General features: G+C 43.5%; 1 pseudogene; it reads left to right on the top strand.

Annotated features, from left to right (window-relative positions):
- Nucleotides 1-21,639, top strand: part of LOC119315875 — a 55,761-nt pseudogene extending 34,122 nt beyond the window's left edge.
- The last annotated feature ends 767 nt before the right edge of the window (nt 21,640-22,406 follow it).

Here is a 22,406-nt window from a genome sequence, read left to right as displayed (position 1 = left end):
CCGCCGGTGACTGCCAACCAGAGGTCTCACGACTTCGAATACCCACCGACCACTAATTTATTACCATTTCTGTTCTTCATATACGCGCTGATGGGTTGGCCCTATTGTAATGTGTGCTGCTGAATGTGGACCGTTTGACTGGTCAATTGATCGTGTTATCAACAAATTACGGAGTTGTATGGTGAGCCAGTGACTGTATGATCACCCTAAAATGTACTCCTATTTTATTAACACAGTACAGACTCAAACTACCATTTTTTTTCTTTCATATACGGGCTGACAGGTGGGCCCCACGGTTACGCGCCTCGATGGTGCAACACTAGTTGCGCCGCGTGGAACGTTTGACTGGTCAATTGATTGTGTCATCAACAAAATGCGGAGTTGTACGGGTGAGCCAGTGACCGTATAATCATGATATGTATTTGTTTAACCCGGTACAGACGCAAGGGCTCATATATACGCGCAAGCACTCACCGCAATAACCGCACACACGCGAACCCTACCCCTATGAGCACCTTCGAGAGAGTGGGCCAGCATATATGATCTTGAGATTTTATGAAGTCACCATAGGTGCCTCGTAGTCGAGTGGAACGTCTCCTCCCACTGAACGTACATCGCTGGAAAATACTGAAATTAACACAAGATAAATGCGAGCACCGGGTCTTTAACCTTGGTGGGCTCGAGAAACCACTGTCCTCTAACCATCCAACCACATGTTGGTTAGCACGACAAAATGTATGTGGTGACCGTGATAAGCTTATTCTGAAGTCAAGTGACCATATCATGCTTTCGCTTCAAATACAATGACCGTAAGTGTCGTCAACAAAATACGGAGCACGCATCAAATGCAAAGTCCGTCAGTGTCATCAACAAAATATGGAGATGTATCGTGAGCTAGATACCGTTGTACTATTGTATATGCTTATTTTCTTAGTGGCCGATTGCGTGTGTGGTGTGGTGGGCACATCATTTCTAGTTTTGGTGGGTCAACATGAAGACTCATGGGTCAGTTCCATCCTGCGCCACATATAGGTTGGACCGAGACGTGTTATATGAAGACCCGTGTGGAGGACTCGGCGTACAACACGAAGCTACCAGAGTCGCGGAGGACTCTATCCCCATTGGTGATAAGCCGACTATATATGAGTTGTAACCCTAGGCCCTTACTATGTTATACAAGATTGGGGGCTAGTTCGACAATAGTATACACACACGCACAATGCCTGGTATTCACGTGTACTTTGTACACACACCTATCACTAATATACAGTACCAGGAGTAGGCTCTTTCTTCAACTGCAAGGGTCCGATCTGAACTAGGGTAAAACTTTGCCTCGTATTACCATCCAGCCTAACAGCTAGGGATATCCTACCGAATGATATGATGAAATCATATCTGCCAACTACTAAGAGAGAGGTGTGTCGGGTGGGGGGGCAATGTGTGCGAGAGAGGCCTAAAGATAATGTGCGTGCGGGAGACACGTAGGCACATATATGTGTGTATAGAGGGCTAGTAGAGACCGTGCATGTGTATATATGCATGTGAGAGAAATAGTGTTTTCCAACTGAGATTAGTGAAAAGAGTGGTACATAGTAGTCAGAAAGAGAGAGAGAGAGAGAGAGAGAGAGAGAGAGAGAGAGAGAAACAGAGAGAGCATGTGCGTGAGACACCCCGACACCCTGAGAGAGATTGTGAGCATGTGTGAAAGAGAAATGCTGATGCATATAAAGTGTGTGCACTTATGCGTTAGATAGAGAGAGATATAACGCGTTTGTGAGAATGGGGCGAGGCATAGTGCATCTACGTGTAAAAGACGGTTCTAAGCATTAAATTAAAATATAAATGGCATTATTATTTTTGGATGAGATCATGAATTTTGCAAATTGCGTATGGACGAAAATCGGTCTATCATACACCCATACTCTATTGAATTCTAGCATGTGCATGTGTTTATTTCATATTATCGATCCATAGAGTGAGAGAGGTTTGAAATACAGGCAATGGATACTTTTGCAATTCATATATAAACATTAATTAGTGCACTCCATGTTGTTAGTGTGAAGAACTTTATACATTTGTCACTTGCATGGATACATTCCAAATTGCTAGCTACGAAATAGAATACATGTCGAATTCAACATAAAGGGGGTTTCGAAGATTCGAATTCATAGGAAGTGCATTCATCTATTTGAACCCGAGATAATGGCATTTGTAAATCATATGTAAAAGGGGGCATCAATCTTTGTTGTGAGTTTGAACATGCTATATATATTCATATGCATATCTAACTTTTTTTTGCAACCAAGGAGATTATATCTGGAACCATGCATGAACTGAGGTAAGTTGCATATTTTTTAATATATACTCGTGTACAATGTATATTCAAATGTACCCCCTCCATTACAAAATAATATTAGCTTTAGGATTTTCAAGAGTAAAGATTTGTGAAGTTTGATAAATCCTGAAAGTTCAATTCAAGAGAACCGAAAACGTTAATGCTTCTACTCCCAAATATTGAATGAAGCGCCAAATAGGCCTCTGGTCTCCCGAAACCGCGCGAGACTAATGTTTTGGTGGTAGGAAATTACTATCCTGACTCTGGCCCGTGTAGCCTATCGGCCCGATGTCAAAAGGTCTAAACCAGGGTAGGTTTATAACTTCACGAAGACGCCAGTCTCAACCGCCTCCGAGAAGCATTCATACGCCGTGGGTGCCTACCCATGCGCTTGGCCGAAATCTATCCCACCCACATTTGGGACACCTGACATGACTGTCCTACCCCCAACCCATAATATGTCTGAAATTTTAGATGGGGACAAAGTTTGTAACTTTCCCCAAATTTCAAACAAGCGCGTCTCAAACCGAAACATTGTTCCCCCTTAGTTCCCCGCCTCCCTCCGTTTCCCCATTCATACTCCGTGGGCGCGAAAACGCCCTCTCCACCGCAAAATCCCAGCCTCCTCCGTCCTCCACCCCATAGCGGCCAATCCACCGCCGCCCTCCTCCATCACGCTGGAGCCAGTACCACGACATCGTCGTCCAACGCAACCGCAACCGCAACGCCCTCAAGGACTTAGCAGCTGAAGCCGAGGCAGAGCTGCCTCTGCGACACCGACGCCGACGTGCGCCGTACCAGAACCACTCCGACCACGCCATGCTGCGCCTCACTGCTGCGGCTCCACTGTCGCAACCGTCCACCACACCGGACCTGTTCCTGCTATGCCATCGTTCGCAGCCTCGATCTACTTCCCCGCCGCCGACAGACAGCCACCGCACCACACTCAACAACTTGGCCATGGGTTCGTCCAAGGCTGCACCGTCCTCCACAACTTCTGGTTTCCGGTGAACAACAAGAAGATTGTCGGAAAAACAGAAGGAGGACACAGCACTGCCAGCAGAAAGAGTTACTCCTCTTCCCTTATTCGTGCAAATCTTACGTCTCCGCTCACACCGTATTCATCCCGTGAAAGAAACTAGTTGAGCGCTTCTTACTGCATCTTCTTCGTGATACTAAATGCACAAGGTTTCCTCCCTTTTACTATTTCACCTTTGCTAGAGGTCAGTAGCCCGCCTGGATTTCAATTCAGGGTCAGTCGAACTGCAATTAAAAGAAGCAGCACCCGCTTAGGCACGCGGAGCACCTAGTCCGCCTGTTCCCCGGGAAGTGGTGCATCGGTGTCTATCATAGGGGTGTGGGGCACAGGAGCTGCTTGCGCCTGATCTGGAGGTCGGCGGGGCTTGAATGGATGGGGGGCGGTGCCAAGCACGGCGGTGCGGTGAGGTCGAGGGGAGGGCGCAGGCAGGGGAGGAATACTGGGCCGGTGGTCACTGGCGTTTCAAGGAAGATCGCAACACTGACTGGCTGGAGGTAGATGAAGGCGATCTGCCCGTTCTTTATACATCAGACGATGCAGAAAAAATGGACTGACCTATTTGCTTTCAGTCGACTGTTATTTTCATAGAATCCTGTAGTAATTTAGTGTGCCATGCATATTGTAGAGCTATCATATGTCTCCCGTCATTTATTTCTGACCGACCTGCTATCTGCTACCTTTACATTGTACTAATTGTGCACACACTTCACCCATACTCACACTATTGTTTTTTATGCATGGGTATTTCAGACTCTGACGCAGTGTTGATGAATGCAGAAAAGAAAAGACAGAAGTCGCTCCAGTGTAATTCGAAGATAAGCACTAAGCGTTTCAACGCTCTAATGGGTGCAGTGTCAGCAGTTGGAGACAGTAAACGTAGCTCTGTAGTTGATGATCTCAATTGCCACACACAACCATCCCAGGTGCTTGCTTTAACTTCGCGCTGTCAAATGTGGTTGCATGTTGCATATGGTGTCTAGCTTGTATTGCTTCCAATTTGGTTAAATTTCATCTTCTTACTTTACACGTTATACCTTTGATAATGACATGCCTTCCTGTTTTTGGTACATACTACATATGTCTATTAACCATGTTAGTACATCAAACTAATGCTCTTTTCTATCCCTCGTCAATCACTTATGATGAGACAGTCACGCGAGTGGGTTATTATGAGACGCCCTACTCATTTAAAGAGTGCAGTGTCATCCTCCCCACATGATTCTCGAGAAACAGCAAGGCTAAATGAAGATAGTCAACGTAGCTCTCTAGTTGATCACCGCAATTCCCCACACCACCATCGTAGGTGCTTGCTCTTACTTGGCAGTGTGATATGTGGTTGCATGTTGCATATGGTGTCTACCTTGTAATGCTTCTAATTAGGGTAAATTGCATCTACTTAGTTAACACATTATACCTATGAATATGACATGCCTTCCTGTTTTTGGTACATACTACGTCTTTCTATTAACCATGTTCTTACATCAAACTACTTTTCTTGTGTATCCCTCATCAATGCTCCTAATTTGTTAAATTGCATCTCCTTAGCTTACACATTATACATGTGAATATGACACGCCTTCCTGTTTTTGGTACATACTACATCTGCCTATCACACCATGTTCTTACATCAAACTACTGTTCTTGTGTATCCTGCATCTATCGCTTATGATGAGACAGTCACGCGCGTGGGTTAATATGAGACGCAATACTCTTATAAAGAATGCAATTTCATCCTCTCCACATGATTCTCAAGAAACAGCAAGCCTAAATGAATATATTGAACGTAGCTCTGTACCTGAAGACCGCACTTCCCCTACACCACCATCACAGGTGCTTACTCTAACTTCACAGTGTGATATGTGGTTGCATGTTGCATACAGTGTCTAGCTTGTAATGCTTCTAAGGGTAAATTGCATCTGCTTAGTTTACACACTATACCTATGAATATGACATGCCTTCCTATTTTTGGTACACACTACATCTATGTGTTAACCTTGTTCTTACATGAAACTACCTCTCTTCTGTATCCTACATCAATCACTTATGATGAGTCACCTTTATTCGTTGCATATTGCATATTATTTCTAGCCTGTTGCCATGTATTGCTTCTAATTTGGTCAAATACAATTGTTAGCGCACCCTTTTAATTTGGCAGAGTGATATTGGTTTCACCTTTCATATGGTTTCTAGCTTGCATCGATTCTAACAAGTTCAAGCACCTTGTGCTTAGTTTACACTTTATACATCATACATGTCAATATGTCACGTCGTCCTGTTTTTCATACATATTCCATCCTCCTGTCATGCGGCTGCCTTACATGAAAGTAGTGTTCATCAGTATCATGCATCAATGAGTTCTGAAGAGCAAATTTTATTCCTTTTTCTTGTGGGTTTGACTTGACAAGGTAAAATCAAGAAAGAGGAAGGAAAAGAGTAAGGAAGGCGATGATGGTGGTCCTCTGCAGCAACGTAAACGGAGCATCTGTACCGATTCTCCTTGTATTGATAGTGCATTACAAGGTCCAAGTCTCCGCTCCCCTACTCCACCATCCAAGGTGCTTTCTCTAACTTGGCAGTGTGATATCTGGTTGCATGTTGCATATGGTGTCTAGCTCGTATTGCTCCTAATTAGTGTAAACTGCATCTGCTTAGCTTACACATGATACATGTGAATATGACACACTTTCCTGTTTTTGGTACATACTATATCTATCTATCACACCATGTTCTTACATGAAACTACTCTTCTTGTGTATCCTGCATCAATCACTTATGATGGGACACCTTTAAGTTGGCAGTGTGATATTGGTTTGTGTCTTGAATATGATTTCTAGCATGTATTGCTTATAGTTTGATGGACACCACCTATGACGAGACAGTTTTAACTTGGCAGAGTGATATTGATTGCACCTTCCATATGGTGTCTTGCAGTGTTTCTAATTTGTTGAAGTGCCTTCTGCTTAGTTACCACATCATAGGTGTGAATATGTCAAGCCGTCCATTTTTCGTACATATTCCATCCTCGTATCATGACTTTGCCTTTCATCAGAGTAGTGTTCGTCAGTATCATGCATGAATGAGTTCTGAAGAGCGAATGGTATTCCTTTTTCTTGTCGGTATGACCTCACAATGCAAAATCAATAAAGCTGAAGGAAATTGGCAAGGCATTGGATGATGGTGGTCCTTCCGAGCAACTGAAACAGAGGTTCTCTATAGATTCTACTCTGCCATCCTCCCAACAAGATTCGCAAGACAACACAAGGCTAGACAGTCAACGTAGTTGTGTAGATGATGAGCACATCTCCCCTACTCCACCATCACACGTGCTTGCTCTAACTTAGCACTATTATGTGTGGTTGCATGTTGCGTATGATGTCTAGCTTGTATTGCTTCTAACTTTGTTGAATTGCATCTACTTACTTTACACATAATGCCTGTGAATATGACATGTGTTCCTGTTTCTACATCAGACTACTATTCTTGCATGTCCCGCATCAGTCACTTATGATAAGGCACCTTTAAGTCGCCACTCTGATATTGGTTGTGCCTTGCATATGATTTCTAGCATGTACTGCTTCTAATTTGTTGAAACGCCGTATAGTTTGAACTTGGCAGAGTGATATTGGTTGCATCTTTCATATGGTGTCTAGCTTGCAGTGCTTCTAATTTATTGAAATGCCTTATGCTTAGTTACCACATCATAGGTGTGAATATGTCACACCATCCTGTTTTTCATACCTATTCCATCCTCGCATCATGTGTTTGCCTTTCATCCGAGTAGTGTTCGTTAGTATCATGCATGAATGAGTTCTGAAGAGCAAATTTTATTCCTTTTTCTTATCGGTTTGACTTCACAATGCAAAATCATTACAGCTGAAGGAAATTAGTCCGGCAGTGGATGATGGTGGTCCTTCGGAGCAACTCAAACAGGGGGTCTCTACAGATTCTACTCCGCCATCCTCCCAACAAGATTCGCAAGACAACACAAGGCTGGACAGTCAACGTAGCTGTGTAGATGATGAGCACATCTCCCCTACTCCACCATCATAGGTGCTTGCTCTAACTTGACACTATTATATGTGGTTGCATGTTGCGTATGATGTCTAGCTTGTATTGCTTCTAACTTGTATTGCATCTACTTACTTTACACATAATGCCTGTGAATATGACACGTGTTCTTGTTTCTAGAACATACGTGTACATGATGAGCACATCTCCCCTACTCCACCATCACAGGTGCTTGATCTTACTTGGAACTGTTATACGTGGTTGCGTTTTCCGTATGATGTCTAGTTTGTATTGCTTCTGATTATGTTGAATTGCATCTATGTAGCTTACAACTTATACCTGCAACGATCACTTACCCATAAGACACATTTAACTTGGGACTGTGATGTAGGTTGCATCTTGCATTGTCTTCTAGCTTGTACTGCTTCTAATTTCTTGAAATGGCACTTACGACGAGACACTTTTTACCTGATAGAGTGATACTGGTTGCATGTTCATATGGTGCCTAGCTTTCATTTCTTCTAATTTTGTTGAAATGCCTTCCACTTACTGTTTTTTCATACATATTCCATCCTCCTATCGTACGTGTGAATATGAAACGCTGTCTTTTTTGTATATATTCCATCCTCCTATCCTGCGCTTGCCTTACATCAAAGTAGTGTTCGTTAGTATCATGCATCAACCAGTTATGCAGAGCTAATTTTATTCATCTTCTTGTGGTTTTGACTTCATAAGGCAATATCAGAAAATAGGAAGGAAAAGAGTAAGTTAGGGGATGTTGGTGGTCCTCCGCACCGATGCAAACAGAGACTCTCTAGATTTGCCACTGCTACTGCTAATGAAGTTGAACTCCCAAGTCTACATGATGAGTTCATCTCCCGTACTCCATCATCGCAGGTGCTTGCTCTAAGTTGACAGTGTGATAATTGGTTTCATGTTGCATATGTTGTCTAGCCTGTATTTCTTCTATTTTGATTAAATTGCACCTGTTGAGTTTATACGTTATACATGTGCATATGACATGGTTTTCTATGTCTAGAATACACTGCATCTATCTATCATACCATGTTCTTACATCAAAGTACTGCTGTTGTGTATCCCGCATCAGTCACTCATGATTGGATGCTTTTAACATGGCAGTTTGATAGTGATTGCATCTTGCATTGATTTCTACGTTGTACTGCTTCTAATTTTTCGAATTGCCACTTATGACAAGACACTTTTAACTTGGAAGAGTAATATTGGTTGCATCTTTCATATGGTGTCTAGCTTGCATTATTTATATTTTCTTGAAAATCCTTCTGCTTAGTTTGCACATCGTAGCTGTGAATATGTCATGTCGTCCTATTTTTCTTACATATTCCATCCTCATACAGTTGTCTTACATCAAAGTATTGCTTGTCTGTATCATGCATCAATGAGTTCTGAAGAGTGATTTTATTCTTTTGTGTTGTGGGTACAACTTGACATGGCAAAGTCAAAAAAGAGCAAGGAAAATAATATAGTAGGGAGTGTTGTTACTCGTCGGGTGAAACGGAAAAGGTTCTACCGTCGAGATTCTGTTGGTACTTATAGTGCAGTAGAAGGTCCAAGTCCACCAGCTAAATCTACAAACATAGTATCACCTGCTCCACCAGCTGCAGCATCCACTTCAACTGTACCAGCATCTCAACCAATTACTCGCTCATTTGCTCCGGAACTGGCCAGTTCCCAAGCTGCCTTCACACCTAACACTACTTCTGAAGCACTGCTGACACAACAAGACTTGGCAAGATTAGATGAACCTCATGAGCATCAACACCAAGACGGTACCTGACCGAGTCAAGTTGCAGTTGCATGCTCCTTCATATGTACTCTCACAGTTTGATGTACACTAACACTTTCCATATTCGTTGTTGAACTAGCACCACGGCGCAAGCAGAAACAAACATCAGGGATAATTCTTGACAGATTAACAAAATCTAAAGGAGGAAGAATGGAGATCCATTTTGAGGCAGGTTTAAAAAGGCCACGTGATGCTACAGAGTCAGCTAAGTTAGTATCAGAGGCAGCCGTTGCCGTTAGGTGTCATGCACGTATCCTCCCAACGTGGATCCAGTACAGGAATGAGAAAGACAATACCTAGTTTAACACCTTCCTTGACCATTTATCCGTAAGTAATGTTATACATTGCAATTAGTAATATTGTCTTGCTCTGTCCCATACTTTCTAGCTTCCTCCTAATAAGACTCACATTCTTTTTTCAACAGATGAGGTTCAAGTTGGATCCGAAAGATGATGCAACTAAACAAGCATGCACTCATGTTTTTCAGTCTGCTCTACGACAGTATCGGTACCACCTTAGAAAATCTCACTTTGAAGGCAAGGCTAACAATGAAATTGCCCAAGCATCTCCAATGGAATATATTACAGATGAAGACTGGACAGCCCTCGTTAAACACTGGTCTGATCCAAAGTATCAGGTACGCTATATGTATTTGATCAGACCACATATTGAACTTGTATTTATGTATGCGCCTTACAAGTGTATATTCTTCTAGGCTAACTGTTTGAAGAACAAAACCAACCGTTCTAAAGTGAAATTCCAATAGACAATAGGATCCCATAGCTATATTGCACACTGCGAGGCTCTTGTAAATAGCTACTACTTCCTTCCTTTTTTGTGCCATATTATCGTATCTATATTGACTTGTTCCAAATACAGAGGAAAGCCCGTGCGGACCAAAAAGAACCTGAACCGAATGCAGTGCAAATCTTCAAGGATTGCCACACCAGCAAGATGAAGGGCGTGAGCACACCAGTTCAAGCCGCTGTTGTAAGTCCTTACTACTCCTGCCTTGAACTGATTGGTACTGTGATGTGTTCATTTAACTACTTGGTTTGCAGCCAATGTCAGTTACTCTGTTCACTTTTATTCACAGTTGTCTTAACGTATCATTTCACCTTACATGGTTTAAAAGAGATAAAGGATATTCTTTTGGTCTTGATCTGTAATCTAGTTGTTATGTTCACGTGCGCACACAATGATAAAATAGCATGTTTGTTTTATATCTGTTTTCCCATGATATGAATGATGTCATACTATGTTCATCCTACTTTAAACCATGTCTCTTTATCCTTAGATGTCAACGAATGTGAGGAAATAGACAATACAGTAGGCATGCTACATGGACATATGTTCCGAAAGTGATTTTATTATGTAGTTGGCACTACAATACATGCTAATGTATTACAGTAGTTCACCAAAATAAGTTATGTATAAATGTTTAGCCTACTTTGTTTGTTTTTGTCTCATTAGTAACTTATCTGGTACACTAATCCACAAGTTCAAACTTTCAGGAAGCTATGGAACAAATGATTGAACAGTCACAACCACCTGAAGGTGACGAGGCTACTACAGGCGCAATGTCACCTCTTCCTGCAGTGCGTCAGTATCTCTCCACTAACAGTGCAAAAAGCACCTTCCTGCGTAATTCTGGGTTGGTTGTCAAGGTAACCTCGTCCAAATCGCCTACTGAACAAAATCTTCCTGCTAGACAGAGTGATATATCTGTGCTCCAGACACAAGTCCAATCCCTAATGTACGTTGTTTGGGAAACAAGAATAGTGGTTGAGAAATGTCGTCAAGATATGAATGGTTTTGAAACCAGACTATCAGACATTCTCTTCGTTGTTCAAGAGCAATGGTGGAAAAAAGGTGGAGATCGTGCTGCTCCATTAGATTCTACAGCCTGAAACATTAGCACTCAGGTCAAATGATCTGTGCTTCTATACATCTGATGGTGCTTTTATCTGGAAGGATTGTAAACTTTATGCCAACATGCCTTTTGTTGTACGGTTGGAATTTATTTTGTTGTGATACAACATTTATGATGCTGCCTCAGGATGCAGTAATTACGATGCTATTTTTGTATAGTGTAGGTTTATCTTAGTAATGTATTCAGCCGAAAGCTTCATAGGAGCGCAACATGCCAACATTCGTCGGGCCCATTCCAATTGGGCTAAAAACAATTACGGGCCGAAATTGCCATGTAGCCCACTAAAAATATCTGGGCCTAAATCAGCATAAGCTTTCATATTTTTCTGGTAGGCATGTGCCCATAGTGGGCCTTTAACAGGCCTAAACATAATTTGGGCCCTTAGTAAAAATAGGCCGTTTACAGGTGTAAATATCTCGAGCCCATAAAAAACATGGGCCTTTAATAGACCGAAAGTGAGATTGGGCCCTCATTGTGCCAAATAACCCACTGGACTTAGCAGGCTGAAATGGTGGCCCATTTACGATGCGAATCTTTGACAGGCCGAAATTCAGACGGGCCGTAAATGCGTCGACCTAATACACGGGCCTTTAACAGGCCGGAACTTCGGTCGGGCTAGATTATCGTCATTTTTATATGGGCTGTTAATGGGCCCGATATGACGTTGGGCCACATATGGCCCATGGTTTACGTCCGGCGTTAACAGGCCAAAAATGACAACAGGCCGAAAGTGGCCCAAAGCTATAGTGGGCCTCTAACAGGCCGAATATGACCCAAATCCTTCACGGTCGTTTATGGGCCGAAAGTTTTGATGGCCTGTAAATGGGCCCAAATGAAGCCGGACCTTTAACAGGACGGAAATACACCGGGCCATAATTCGGCCCAATTACTTAGCGGACTGTTAACGGGCCAGAAGTGACCATGGGCCGTGTTGATGACAAGTTTAGGACAGGCCGTTGACGGGCCGATTTGACAGAGAATGTTGGGCCTTTAGCTGGGTCGGCCCATTATGGTCTACAGAATCTTGTGGGCCTTTAGCTGGGCCAGCCCATTGTGGTCCACAAAATCTTGTGGGCCTTTAGATGGGCCGGCCCATTATGGTCTTTAAAATCGTGTGGGCCTTTAGCTGTGCCGGCCCATTATGGTCCGCTAAATTTTGTGGGCCTTTAGCTGGGCCGGCCCATTATGGTCTGCCAAATCTTATGGGTCTTTGGTTGGGCCGGCCCATTTAAACTTTGTGGGCCACTTTTGGGCCGGTCCACGTGTCAACATATCATAGGCCCATCTCGACCATTGGATGAGTGAAACCTGTGCCAATGCAGAGCTGACGCGTGGATCCGTCAGCCAATGAGAATTTTACACGTGGAAAATCAGCATTAGTCGTGGCTGTTAACGGGTTATCGGATCCAAAATCTGACTCGATAGCTTAACGGAGTTCCGTTACGGTGGATGCCACGTGTCGGTCACCCTTGACGAAAGCACTTCTGTGACGCGCGATTTATCATCATGGAAGTGGACACTTCCGTGATGATAATTTTGGCAATGTCATGGAACACTTCTACGACAGCACAGGTATGACTATCTTGATTCTGTCATAAATTTGTCATGGATGTACATGCATGACAGAAAACGTGACCTACTGTGACAAACACGTATCATCACGGAAGTGTATTTTTTTGTAGTGTTTGGATGAGTACTCATAGTTGCTTTGCTACTTCTTTTCCCCCCTTTCCCGGTAATTGTGATCATATGATGGAGTCCAGGAGCTAGAGGATCCCGAGGATGATTCTACGTGGAGTTTGGCTTCGAGGAGTAGTTAGGAGGTCCCAGGCAGGAGGCCTCGCCTTTTCGACCGTTGCTACTTTTGTGCTAGCCTTCTTAAGGCAAACTTGTTGAACTTATGTATGTACTCAGATATTATTGCTTTGGCTGACCCTTGTGTCTTCGAGCATTTGTATTCGAGCCTTCGAGGCCCCTGGCTTGTAATATAAAGCTTGTATTATTTTATTTGTGTCTAGAGTTGTGTTTTGATACCTTCCTGTGAGTCCTTGATCTTGATTGTACACATTTTGCATGTATGATTAATGTATGATTGAATCGAGGGCGTCACAAAGGTTTTCGTGAGCAGGAGTCTTATTTTCAATGAATCTATTATGTATCATGATGATCTGTCCACATATACTTTTGATGTAGAGCCACAACGAGTTATTGTGTAGGTGGAGCACCTTGATGAGTAGGAAAATGTAATTGTTGATAATGATGATGTTGCTCCAGATACAGAGGTTCATGATGATGATGTTATGCAACACTCACCCCTTATTTTGCAGCGACAAATTCAGTCTCTTGTAGATGGCAAGAGCAAGAGAGTCATTAAGAAACCTAAACGCCTAATTGAAGAATATGACATTGTTCATTATGCTTTCAGTTCTGCAGAATAGGTTGAGAACATCCTTGAGACGTCCACATACACTTAAGTAGTTGTTTCTGGTGACGCGAGAAGTGGATTGCTTCTATGCACGAAGAGATGCAATCACTTGAGAAAAATGGCACATGGGATGTTGTGCGCTTGCCTAAACAAAAGAAGACCGTTCACTGCAAATGGATCTTCAAAAGAAAGGAGGATTTGTCTCCTAGTGAGCCCGCGAGGTTTAAGGCAATGTTAGTGGCTAAGGGCTTCAGTCAAATACCAGGTATTGATTATAATTGTGTGTTATCTCCGGTTGTGAAGCATAGTTCCATTCGTGCATTTTTTGTATTGTTTCTATGCATGATCTTGAGCTTGAGCAGTTAGATGTTAAGACTTATTTTCTGCATTGGTGAACTGGAGGAGGAGAATTACATGGACTAATCAGAAGGTTTCATAGTTCCTGGTAAGTTAAATAGGTCCCTATATGGTTTGAAACAGTCTCCAAGACAGTGGTATAAAAGGTTTGATTCATTTATGATAGCACATGGATTTAAGAGGTCTGCATATGACAGTTGTGTTTACATTAAATTTGTTGATGGATCACCTATATACTTGTTGTTATATGTTGATTGTTGCCAAGGGAAATAAAGAGATTGCTACTTTAAAGGCATAGTTGAGTAGTGAGTTTGAGACAAAGGATCTTGGTGCTGCTAAGAAAATTCGAGGTATGGAGATTAGGAGGGGCAAAAATTCTGGTTTGTTATTTCTTAGTCAGCAGGGTGACATTAAGAATGTTCTTCATCATTTTAACATGCATCATGCTAATCCAATAAGCACTCCCATTGCTCCTCATTTCAAATTATCATCTTCTCATTGTCCCGGTAATGATGAAGAGTTTGAGTATATGTCAAGAGTTCCATATTCAAGTGATGTTGGTTCTTTAATGTATGCCATGGTGTGTTTTAGGCCTGATTTTTCATTTGCAATGAGTTTGATCAGTCGATACATGGCTAACCCTGGTAAAGAACATTTGATGACTGTTCAGTGGATTTTCAGGTACCTTTGTGGCACGTCCAATGCTTGTTTGAAATTCGGTAAGACTCATAAGGGACTAGCTGGCTATGTGTATTCAGATTTTTTTTCTTCCAGCGATTTGGACAAGAGGAGGTCCCTTATAGGCTATGTGTTCACTGTTGGTGGTTGTGTCGTGAGTTGGAGGGCAATGTTGCAGCCAGTAGTTGCCCAATCTACCACCGAAACAGAATACATGGCTATTGCAGAAGCATGTAAAGAATCAGTTTGGCTGAAAGGTTTGTATGTTGAGCTTTGTGGAGATAATTCTTGCATTAACTCATTTTGTGACAGTTAGAGTGCAATATACCTCACTAAGGATCAGATGTTCCATGAGATAACAAAGCACATTGATGTCAAATATCATTATGTTCAAGGCATTGTTGAGCAAGGTAAACTAAAGGTATGCAAGATTAGTACTCATGATAATCCTGTTGATATGTTAATAAAGCCAGCTCCTGTTGCTAAGTTTAAGCTTTGCTCAGACTTAGTTGGTATAACTCATTAGCCCTAGTGGTTGTTTGGCACTGAAAGTGTTTTATTTGTTGTTCAGGGAGGAGGTTCTCATTCATGCTACAAGGTGGAATTTGTCTCAAGGTAGAGTTTGTTATGTTATGCTCCAAATTCAAGTATAAAGAGAAAGGATAACTTCTGACGAGCGAGTGGAGCGAGTCTGAAGTTAGCCCATGTGGGCCCTCGACAGGGACGCTTGGGGTGCGGGGGGCTCGTGGTACGGATAGTATTGACCTAGGTCACCTGTGTTATATATACCTCTAGTAAGCCGCCACATGAGATACATTGATCAGCTGTAAATCCCTGGTGTTTGTAACCTCCCCGTATATAGTGAAGATTGGCTGGCTGGTGCCCATGGTTTTTCCCCTTTGTGTTGGAGGGCTTTTCCACGTTAAAATCTCGTGTCTCCTGCTTGTTTTCGTTCTTCATCGAGTTGATTTGCTTGTCGTATCTCTAACACAAACCGATCTTCCGGGCTCTAATCCTCCTCGAGTTCATTTGTCGGAATGGATTATACAGAGATCGGGCATGAATTCCTGTCGGCCCACAGCGTGGTTAGGTTCGTTGATATCCATACGCGACTGTGGGATATGGTGCTAGGTTTTCCAAACTAATTCAAGGGCTCAATGACGGCAATTACGGCCCCGGAACATTGGTCTCATGGGCACGTGTGCGAAAAAATCTCGGTTGTCATCGATAAGGTTAATCCGGCTCTGGTAGAAAAATGGAGTATGGCAAACCCTCCTAAGGAAAAAAATATGTGGGCTCAAAGGAAGTGTCTCAAGTATATTGGAAGCCTGGGGATTCACACTTTTCGGCTGGCCTAATGGCTACGAACAAATACTTCTTCCGCTATGGGTCCTTCATTATTAAAAACTGATCGGAAATTAGACTCTGGGAGGATAAGTGGCTAGGCAATGCTACACTCCACAGAACAATATCTGGCTCTATACAATATTGTGTGTCACAAGGGTGATACTATCATCACGGTTCTGTAATCCTTTCCTCGGAATGTGATGTTCGGGAGATATTTAATTGGTCGGAGACTTGTATTGTGGAACACTCTATTACTGATACTAACCACGATATAACTTTCACAAGGAGCCGACGAATTTTGTTGGAGCCAACAAGTGAATGGTAAATTCACGATGGATTCTATGTACAGTGCTTTGATCCAGTAAGAGGTGCCAGTTGATAATAACAAGAAGATCTGGAAAATGAAGATACCGCTTAAGAATAAAATCTTTGAGTGGTATCTTCGTCGAGGAGTCATTCTTACCAAAGATAACCTTATTAAGAGGAATTGACATGGAAGTACGCAATGTGTGTGTTTTCATCATAAGGAAACAATAAAACACTTGTTTTTCCAATGCAAATTGACTCGTTTTATATGAACAGTCATCCAGGTAGCTTCTAGCTTGTATCATCCATGAAGTGTTGCTAATATATTTGGTAACTGGTTACATGAGATTGAATACAGGTTTAGAATCCTTCTCAGGGTGGGAGCGGTTGCCAGCATTTTGCCGCTCTGGGTATGTAAAAATGATAAGGTATTTAACGATAAAAATACTTCTTATATGCAGGTTATCTACAAATGTATCCGTAAGCTCCGTTTATGATCGTCTCTACAGCATGTGAAGAATCGAGACCTGTTTACGGAGATGTGTACACACTTGAAGGCCATAGTGAGGGATACTTTTACCCGACATGGGTGACAACATGACATTCGGATCGGCTCTCCTACGTCTTAGGCGTTATACAGTCTTCACATGTTTACTTGGATCCCGCCTTCTTAAATTTCTTTGGAATTTGGACTTGGTTAAGGCGGTGTGCATCTTAGTTATGCATAGGGCAGGTGTATTGTTTAAATTTTTTAGGTAACAAAGTGCCCTTTATAACAATGAACATTTAGTTGTTATTGTGTTTGGAATGATTTGTACTTTTGATGAACCATATAGTTGTTGTTGGTATCCGACTATTTAGTCCAACATATTGGCTCTGTTTGGATACTCTAACTTAACTAGAGGTTAGAGTTAGTTTTCTAACTCATGACTAACCCTAAACTAACTCTAGCTAAAGAGGTGTTTGGATGACAATGTTATATTGATAATAAATGCACTAAGAGAACTAGCTCCAATTAGTACTTCTTGGATGGGATAGTTTTTTTGAGTGGGTTAGATGCAACTAGCTCAAACTAGTCCTCATGTTTGATACTTGAATGCTATTTGAGCCGAAACTAGCTCAAACTAACTCTAGCACATGGATTCAAAGAGGGACATTCTCCACTAGTCGGATTTAATTGCGCCTACGTTGTGCTTGCTTGATCGCTTTTTCATTAGAGGCTAGGCTATGGTTAGGCGGGCTATCAACTAGTTCTAGTATGTAATGTTGGTTGGTTGCTTTTGATAAATATATAAGTAAACGGGAGCGGAGGCTCCAATTCATGTCGCCACTTAATTAGAGACGCGGTGATTAGGCAAACCAAACAGTGGTCCAGAATAAGAAAGGGAAAAAGGTTCCACTTAAAACAGTACTACTATATCTTCTATGCTCATCGTATGCGGCCAAAAAGGTTCCTAGTTTAGGCCGAATGTGTCTTTCTGAATCTCTATTTCTAATGTCTCAGTTAGTAGTCTCCGTTTTGAGTTTTATTTTCGTCTCACCTATCATGATTTTTTTGTACCTTCTTCCACATTCGCTGGTTTTTTTCATAGATTTTTTTTCGTCCCCTTCCCCCACTTCATCGATTTATTTTCGTGTCACCCTCTCACACAACGAAAAAAACTAAATCGGATCAGAACTTTTCATACTGACGCAAATTATTCAGTAATGTCTTTATGTAAAAGAATCAATCACAATCAATCTCTAAAGATCAAATCTAAATTAATTAATCTTCATAATGTTTGTTTCCTTCCGAATCACGTCCATAACTTTCCTTTCTTGTTTGGGCAGAAACTTTTTGGTAGCAGAGACTAGGAAGGTTCCTATGAGCGTAGTATAGGAAGTATTCTTTTCTTGATGATTCGTTTCTATGCATGATGATAGTAAATTAGGCCAACATTCACCACTATTTATCAACATCATCAATCGTATCCATTCCTACCTCAAGGGAATCCGCTCGCTGCGTCTTTATAAGGGGATCCGCTCGCTACATCGTCGTCGCACGTTATTTTCACAAGCAACTCCCCTAAAAAACACAGCGCCCTACCTCGACTTCCCTACCTGGCCGCCGCCGCCTCCCGGCGATCCCCTCCTCCCTCCCGCAGCTCGAACGACCCACTTTTTTGGCCACGAGCGCCGCCTGCCTCTTCGCCCATGTGTCGCCCCTCCTCTTCACCATAGCCACGAGCACCATCCGAGGCGGAGCCGCGGCGCCTCAACAGATGCGGCGGAGACACCATATCCAGTGGATACGGCGGTGCAAATCTTCTCCCACTCTGCTCCTTCCCCTGGTTACCGGCATGCTCCACCTTCCCTCTGTTTCGTGTGGATCTGCTCATGTGCAGCAGTAAACTTTATTTAGGTAGAACTATTCTTCTAGGCCTTTTTTGTTACTTACAAATTAACTTTTTGAGCCAATGCTTACGTCATGAAGTATTACCTAGAGTTCCTTAATCAATCTGCTTGTCCATCGTTTCATTTGGTTCAATTACTATCAGCAAGAACGGATTGTGAAACTGTTAGCTTATGAATGTGTGCTCTTCCTGCAATAATAACATTTGCAATGTAAGGGCCGAGGCACACCCATGCATCAGGATGATGTGTACCACGTGGGAAGTAATACTAATATGGCCTAAGTGGATAATGAAATATCCAAAGATACACTTGACTGGATCAATTTTTTTCTCTGGAATTGTTCCTCATGATGCGCAGATGTAGATGCTATATTTTTAAAATTTCAAATCAGCTATGCATGCCAATGTGATTCTTATCCTTTTCATTAGACGGTGTGTTCACATCAATCCATCCATGCACCGAACCGATTTTTTTACTCTGTTCAGGTTGCAATTACGAACGAGTAGCATATGTATGCACTGAACTACTTGCATAAGACAGTGAAATACTTCTTACTCGAGTGAGTGGAAATTTGGAATAGAGAAAGAACATACAACAGAGATCACGTAATTAATTGATTACATAAACCGAGATCACGTAAAACAAGTTTCATAGGTCCGTTGCATCGCACGGGCATTTTTGCTATATGTACTAATAGGTTCTATTTATTTCCTTTGATCGGTCAACACTCCTATGTCCTATGTAGGTAAGAAGGAAAGAAAACCTAACAGTACAGCCGGCAAAACAGTCAACGGCGAGCTTCATCGCCGCGTACGCGTCGTAGTACCTGGCCATCACCAGCTGGGGCATCGAGGACTTAACGCTGGTGAAGAAGGCGTGGGTATTGGTAGAGCTCCAAGAAGCTGCCCTTCGTCCTGCCCGCCGTCTTCACCATCGGTTCCTGGGTGACCACCCTGGAACTCGGCGACGCTACCAAGGCGACACGGTCTAGGTTGGTTCGGTCCCTCATCGAACCACCATTTGGACCGGCCAACCACCACCGGCGTCAACGTGCTGGGGCAGTGGCAAGGTGGGCTGTGTGTGCGGGTGCTGTGGCGAGGTGGTGGACATGCGGGAGCGCCAGCGATGAGGTTGGTGATGTGCCGCGGCAAGTGCGCGGCTGTTAGCCATGAACCTTCCGTAGCAGTTTTTTTCATGAGCCCCTGTTTTTTTGTGTTCATGCCTTGCCATAATTAGCGGATTAACCATGAAAAAAACATGACGTTTAGTTTGTTGTCAGATGGTGCCGTGATTTTCGGATCAAGCCATGTTTCTCATGTACTTCCTATTTCCTGTTTGACTGAATAGAAGTGCAGAAAGTGAACACACCAACACGACTGAAAGCAGTCATATTCAGTTATAGAGGTATACATTTATACAAGATATACACAGGCAGGTGCGGCCAGTAACCCAACTAACTCCTGAGCTGCCCTTGCTAATCCTTTACTCACGATAAAGACGCAGACGATAAGGAAAGGTTGTTACGGAGAGAGCAATGGGAGAGAGAGAATCACATGGCAGCAGGTGGACCTGAACATATGCTTCAACAAAGAAAACGACAGCATAGGATCATGGTGCGTGATTATAGGCGGAGGCTATTAAATCTCACGCGGAAATCATGGCTGAGCGATTCTCGCATGATCCGAAGTTCACAGCCAATCGACCATTTTCCCCAGTTGATGGCCTGCATGTGTGTTGTGCTAAAACGGTCGCTGCCATGGCAGCGAAACCCGCAGCTAGAACGCTGCCAGCGCCAAGTTGAGAACTCGAGATCGTCAGTGGTGCATGCACGACAGCGGCGGCGAGAGGCTATGGTGCATGGGGAGGAGAGAAAAGAAGGAGAGGGGAAGCTTGGGGACATGGTAGTTTACCCGGGGGCTACCGGTCGGCATGCTGAGAACGAATGGCGGTGGCAGTGACATTTTTTCTCAGTCCTCTTGGTCGGACCGGTTGAAGACCAGACCGGATCGGACCAACAATTTTCCAGGACGATTTTAGCAGACGAGATCGTCCATTTTCTCTAACAAGCCAGGACCGAGCATGTCAAACACCGATTGATCCACGAGTGGTACGTCCAGCTCTGCCCACCATCGAAGCGAAGCTCCTAGTCCATGTGAAGTTGATCGCGTTGTTGCACTCGTACGGTAGGAGCCACGGGCACGACATGGTGAAGGGCTAAAGGGCTGATCGAGCGTGAGACCCGGATGCTGGTGGCGCAGCTGACCATGGACGAGATCTTCACGTGCACCAAAAAGTTCAAGCAGGAGGTGTTCAGCAGCGTGCAGAAGGAGCTGGACCAATTCGGCCTCTTCATCTACAATGCCACCATGAAGCAGCTGGTGGATGTGCCGGGGCATGAGTACTTCTCCTACCTCGGCGAGAAGACACAACAGGAGGCAGCGGGCAGGGCCAATGTGGATGTTTGTGGAGTGGGATGGCCTCACGTGCCAGAACGCCGCCAAGGTGGACACCAAGAACAAGGTGCTCTCTGTGCGGCAGTAGGGCGAGGCGCTCAAGGAGAAGGCCAAGGGCAAGGCGGAGGTGCGGGTGTTTGAGAACACTAGGAAGGCCGACAACGCCACCTCGATGACCGCCCTCGCCATGAAGTGGAAGGCTGGGACTGGCAGGCCAAGGTCGCCGAGGTTGAGGCCGCCAAGGCTATCGCCATCCGCGATGACGAGCTGCAGATGGAGGTTAAGATGAAGAACGTGCTCTGCCAAACTGACAAGCTCAAGGTCGAGTAGCTCAGCAAGTCCACAGTACACTACGACACACAGGTTGGTTATGCAATAAGCATGTATAAAAATATAGTACTAGGGACAAGAGAAATTCATACTTATTGACCTCAGCATTTTATATTTTGTAGGTTCAAGAATCGAACACGCTCTTCTACAGCTGGCAGAAGGCAGCGGATACGACATTGTATAAGGAGATGAAGGCGGCGGTGAGGTGAAGCGGCCGAGCAGAAACACATGCATGTCTCGATATGGGAGGAAAGGGAGGGAGATAAGGTGAGGGTTAGCGGTGCAACATGCCACACGAGGAAAGGGGTGAAGAGATGACCTTGAGGAGGGAAGTGAGCTCGGTCCATGGCATGGGTCAGAGTAGAGGAAGGTTGATCCATGGTTTGACCAAAAGGGTGATGAGCGAGGGAGAAGTAGAAGGCCCCCTCTCATATCTTGGTGCGCAAGCTGTCATTTCATGACGGTGTTGGTGACCATGGCGTGATGTTGTTCGCCAGTTTGTGGGCAGATCAGGCAACCGTCTGGTCTCTCGATCCACCCTCCCCCTTCACTAATTTTTGTGAGAAGAGGGGAGGGATGAAAGGGTGGAGGGGTGGGAGATGAGGTCGCCGATTTTGTTGGTTGTGGGGGCGAGGGTGGAGAGAGGAGAGTGAGCAACGCCGGTGAAGTCTATGGATCTAGAGAGGAAGGGGAACAAGAGAGTGAGTGGTGCGAAGAGGGAGTGGATAGAGTGCGGTCGTTCGGGAGAGGACAACAAGTCGTATAGGAGGGGAATAATGGGAATATCATAAAAATAAAGGTTTATTTATACATGTACACTATATATATTTAGAATAACATAAAATATTTTCACAATAAATTACTTAAAAATATCCAAGAAAATTCACCATGTTTTATACAACAAAAAGATGTGCAAGTGATGATATCCCATAACAACAACGCACTCAAAATAAAGCAAACCGGGTGGAATTACGAT

This window comes from Triticum dicoccoides, chromosome 6A, assembly GCF_002162155.2.
Source record: "Triticum dicoccoides isolate Atlit2015 ecotype Zavitan chromosome 6A, WEW_v2.0, whole genome shotgun sequence".
NCBI classification, from domain to species: Eukaryota; Viridiplantae; Streptophyta; class Magnoliopsida; order Poales; family Poaceae; genus Triticum; species Triticum dicoccoides.
Note: the sequence above shows the minus strand (reverse complement) of the source record. Positions and strands in the feature narration are given on the sequence as shown.